Source organism: Coenobita brevimanus, chromosome 17 (assembly GCF_032717465.1).
Source record: "Coenobita brevimanus isolate Jiangsu-jjx chromosome 17, ASM3271746v2, whole genome shotgun sequence".
Lineage (NCBI taxonomy): Eukaryota > Metazoa > Arthropoda > Malacostraca > Decapoda > Coenobitidae > Coenobita > Coenobita brevimanus.
The window spans coordinates 22,885,058-22,890,696 of record NC_136970.1 but is presented as its reverse complement, the minus strand read 5'-3'; the positions used below and the strand labels follow the sequence as shown (position 1 = coordinate 22,890,696).

The window sequence follows — 5,639 nt, the reverse complement described above, 5'->3', positions numbered from 1 at the left end:
TTGTTGACGTGAGAAGGATAAAGTCGACATACATTCTGATTGTACAGACAGTAACATAGTAAGAACCAACAAGCCTACCTCTTCACTCTACATTACAACCATACACCCTCTTACGTACTGTTTCTCTTTCTCTCAAATTCATTTGTGTTCTTCTAATAGTGTTTCTTCCACACATGCCTCATTAACGTACAGCCTCTCTTACACACTGCCTCACCCTCACTCCACTTAAGCAAACTACCATAAACCCTTTCTTTTATTCTGCCTCACATTTCCTCCAATATTCCTTTGTTCTACTTATATTGTTTCTTCCACAGATATCTTCAAACACCCTATCTTAGTACCTGCCTCGCTTTCCCTCCCCTTTGTTTTGTTCCAGTTATGCTGCTCCTTCCACAAACAATTACCATACACCCTCTATTATATATCGCCTCACTCTCCCTTCACTTTCACATACAACTACCATACAGGATCTCTTATATACTGCCTCATTCTCCCTCCACTTCTGTTTTGTTCCACTTATGCTACTCCTGCCTCGTGTTCTCCAGCATCTTGTCCCTCCACCTCATTCGTAGTCTTTCTTATCATTCCTCCAAGCATCCCACTCTCATGATATGATCCTTGTCGATGTCTCATTTTCCACTGGATCCATGTGACAGACCCACGTCAGTGAGTTTCAAAACCTTGTGAAATAAAGTGTGCAAACTTGTGAACGAACAGATAATATTGGCTGGGTGACGCTGGATCCTCCCTTACCCCCTCACACTTTGTTCGCCGTCCTCCCCACACCCCTGATAAACTCTCAAAACGCGGTGCCATCGTTACCAGTGGGTGTTGACCCGGTTAGTGCCACGCACTGCCAGATTTTTAAAAATGTATTTTGTTACCACCGAGGCACAACACGCCAGCAATTAATCCAAGTATTTCTGAATTACCAGTCGTGTCAGGGATTGGCAGGCAAGTTGGTATAATATTTGTAGGTCATCACAACATCCATCGTAATTAAATACTATGATGCTGCTGAATGATAGCTGGTGGTACGGATGGTTGGGAGAACATGGATATTTGTTAATGAACAAGGTGGAGGGACCGGGTGGAAAGTACATAAGAGGTCTTTTCTGAGTCAGTAATAATGATGCTATTGACAAAAAGCTGGTGGTATAGGTGGTTTGCACAACATAATTGGTAGGCTAGGAACAATGTGGATGTACAGGGTGACAGAGTACGGGAAGGAGGGTGGTGTGTTGTGGGTGGTTGGCAGAATATGAGCGATAAATTAAGAACGACGTGGAGGGACAGGGTGGAAACTACAAAAGAGGCCTTTGTGAGTAGGTTGTAATGATGCTGTTGACAAAAAGCTGGTGGTACGTGGCTAGGACAACATGACTGGTAGGTTAACTCTTTCACTTCAGGTGCTTTTTTTAATATAATGTAAAAAAATAATAATTACCTGTGCTGTGAGCTGTCAAAACCTGTGGTGTTGGAGCTTCTCCATTGTCAAACGTATGCCATTCGGTATAATGGTAAACTAAGAGTTTTTTTTTTTTTTTTTTTTTTAAATATAGGGCTTTCATTTTCTCTTTCATCTTACAGCATTTTGCACAAAAATATGCAAACTTACACTTTTCAAATGTGTATTACTGTACTTTGTGAGTACAACTTATTGCTAATGCGAAGACATTCTTGGACGCCATATTGAAATACGCACAATGCTCAAGGGTGAAAAGAGGGCACTTGGTAGATTCTTAATCTACATATTAAACCAAGATCAAAACTATAAACGACATTTAAAGGCTCATCCCAGTATCTACTGGACTATACAAAATGTATAATATTCGAGTAGCCGAGGATATGAGAATCGTCCGAAGAAAGAGAGAAAAACAAGGCAGATCATAAATGTCGGGAAAACTTAGTAAAGGAGGCGAACTAGCGCTGTACCAACGGCCGAAGAAATTAAGTCAACTAAAAGAACAAGATACGCAGTAAGAACACGGGAGACATGATTATCTAGGAAAAAGGAGATAAGAGAGATGAAGAGAAAACTGTTAAAAGACACACACACACACACACACACACACACACACACACACACACACACACACACACACACACACACACACACACACACACACACACACATGCACAAACATAATTGAACATTAGGAGGATATACGAGTTAAACACCTTCTTATGGTATCTTACAACTTTCCTTCCCTAATCTTATCAGAGATGTGTGTGTGTGTGTGTGTGTGTGTGAGAGAGAGAGAGAGAGAGAGAGAGAGAGAGAGAGAGAGAGAGAGAGAGAGAGAGAGAGACAGAGACAGAGACAGAGAAAGAGAGAGGGAGAGAGTTTATGACTCGTGTCATTAAGCCTCATATTCTATTCAAGACTCTCTCTCTCTCTTTCTCTCTCTCTCTCTCTCTCTCTCTCTCTCTCTCCAAATTAGTCCTTGCATCCTGGAACAGCCAGCACAATACATGACTATTACAACGAATCTACAAGTCGTGAACATGGTCCTCTCGTGAAATAACATTAAGCTCAGAAATATCCAGTTGTTAGAGGAGGAAATCAACTACCTTTAGTAGTCAGCCAAGTGCCATTAGTTCTGTCCGTCCTTGGAGCACTTCCTGTAAATTTTTAGCAATGTATGATTTTTTCTTGTACTGTGTTCATGGTGGCATCTGACTAAAACACTGTAATAACAACACAGGAGTTTCCACAGCTACTTTGGAACATTAAATATATTGTTTATTAATGTGTGTGTGTGTGTGTGTGTGTGTGTGTGTGTGTGTGTGTGTGTGTGTGTGTGTAACTAATACTTTACAAACTTTCCACACTAAAGTCTAAACAAAAACATTATGTCAAGTAAATTCTCTTCCACATTGTTAAAGTGCTTGTTTGAGTATCCGCCAAATATTCACAAAGGACTCCTAGCACGTGATTTTCTTCTATATTTATGATATACGTAAAGTCATTCATAACACAGGTCTGCAAAATTAAAGTTATTAAAAACTTTTAATTCTGAATAGTTATTTTTTATTGCACTTATGAACACCTTATAAAAATACATTTAAAATGTTTCCATCACATCACATATTAATACAAAATTAATGGGAAATTTTATTGACATATACCATATCAAATATTAAATCAAAGTAATTTTATAAACCTATTCATTAAGGAAACAACACTAGATATTCTATGACTCACATATAACTTCTCTAACCTTGGTAACTTGCTCCAAAACTTCGTTTCGTGGCCAGTCGTTTGTACACTTTTTCTGATGTGTTCCCGATGAATCATCCAGCAGTAGTCCGCCATTATACTGACATCCAAACGTCCCTGGTACACCCGGCAACAGTTCCGCCTGGGCCCCCTAGTATCGAGATATAGTAGATGTGGCACAGTGTGTGTGTTTGTTCGTTTGTACATGCTCGAAAAATGTTCGGATCGTCAACTCTCTCACTCCATTGTGAACGTGAATCGGCCTTTGTCAGCAGTTTTAATTAAAAGACAAATCCTCTTTAATCTGTGCTGATAATGCTATATACTGATTACTTAATGACCTGAGAGAGAGAGAGAGAGAGAGAGAGAGAGAGAGAGAGGGGGGGGGGAATAAGTTATGGAGGATATCCAATCATCGTGGAATATATTGTAACGGGTAGAAATGCAACAATATTTCATTTTTTTTATTGTTGTTAGGAATACAAAGTGTCAGTAACCTGAAACGATCCACAATATTGACTGGGAAAACTATTATCATGTCCAATACAAACAACCTAGTTGTTCGTCCCCCCCAACTCCGACCCACCTACCGTCCTGACCTCCCGTCTCTCCCCCATAACCACACACCGCCATCTATGGAGTGAACTCAAAGGCCGATTCACGTTCACAATGGAGTGAGAGAGTTGACGATCCGAACATTTCTCGAGCATGTACAGACGAACAAACACACACACTGCTGCCACATCTACTATATTTCGCTACTGGGGGGCCCAGGTGGAACTGTTGCCGGGTGTACCTTCTTTCCATGTCCTTGATATTCACCCCGTTCTTTACTCACCACTCCAAGATATTCGAGGGGAAATTTCAAATGAGAATCCAAAAAGTGAACTTTCAGACTCATGTTGCAACCTAACTCCTTATACTTGACTAACAAATTTCTCACAGTTTGTGTATAAGTTGGATCCTTATTCTTACCTAAAATTAGAAATTACTACTTTGAATGATAAGCTACCCAAGTCTCTCGTTCCAGGTTGTTCATCGCATCATCAAATTCTGCATGGGAAATCAGTTTCTAACATCAGGTCCAGTAAATAAGCCCTCTTTCGGTTTACCTTCAGACAAACTAGGAAACTTCTGGCATTGATACATAAAACATACCCTATATTTTGATAGGGCTTTGACAGACTGCTTCATTAATCCAAGCTTAATATGAAGCAGTGGTATCAGCACTTTATCAGGATTCACCAAGCTGGTCTAATGATGTTTTTGGCACCAAGCTGTAGATCTTTTCTATTCGGCCATTCCTTCTGAACCCAGTGTAAATCCTTGGTTCTGCTGTTCCACTTACAGAGAAAGCACGTGAATTTTGTATACCTGACTGCTGACCCAGTAAGATCTACAAAACTTTCAGGTCCCCACGTCTGAACCAATGGTGTTCATTGTAGCTGATTTTCTCGAAAAGATTTGCCAAATTCTGGTATGTTTCTTTTAAATGCACAGAATGAGCAACAGGAATTCATGTATAATTATTACCATTATGATGAAGTACCTCTTTCAGGCATCTTTTAGATTTCATTCATTCATTGCCAGACGCCATGTATCCTAAATGGGGTGGCCAAGGGCTTAGAGTTAATTGTTTTTACAGGGAGGGGCACTAATCCTCCACCAACCCCACTTGACACGTAGGGATGCCAACAGCATCTGGAATTCCCAGGCGGTCACCCATCCAAGTACTAACCAGACCCAACGTTGCTTAACTTCGGTGATCGGATGGGAAGCGGTGTATTCAACGTGGTATGGCCAGATGAATCTATAAATAGTCTGCATTCTTCTCATTATAATGTTTGGCAAGTTTCTGCACAGGGCCACTTATGTCAGTGAAATAAACCAAGGATTAATGCAATAAACTACCATTTGCAATAAATATCATTGTGATGAAAGAAGAAAAAGTCCACTGAAAGTAATTTACAAGCACAGGAGACAAGTATATGAGTCACACTGATATATGTTTGCCATACTCCTTGACTAGTGACTCACCACTGTGTATGTTCCAGGTATATTCTGGGATATTATCAAATAAAATAACCATGTTGTTTTAAACATAGATTTTAATATCAGAAAATACTAAATAAAAACATACGATCATTATAATGAAATGTCCATATGTAAATAATTATATAGAGAGAAATGAGTTAAAAAAGAAGAAAGAAGCTATAATTGAGAAAAAAAAAAAGTGTTTTGTGAAAAAATGTTAGATGATGGAAATTCAGCACCAAAAAAATATATAAAAATCATATGAAATAATCAAAATAATATTTTCAATGTATACCTGTGTTGTTTTTTTTGGTAGAAATAATACAGAAGTAGACATGGCAATATACTTGTGGGTAAACAGAGTAGACCTGTTGCTTGTGTG

At 39.2% G+C, this 5,639-nt stretch overlaps 1 non-coding gene across 1 annotated transcript; it reads right to left on the bottom strand.

The window, feature by feature from the left end:
* Window positions 1-4,913: 4,913 nt before the first annotated feature.
* Window positions 4,914-5,031, bottom strand: LOC145391312 (5S ribosomal RNA). The gene has a single exon (XR_013895826.1). It is a non-coding gene; the product is annotated as a 5S ribosomal RNA (ribosomal RNA).
* Window positions 5,032-5,639: the final 608 nt, after the last annotated feature.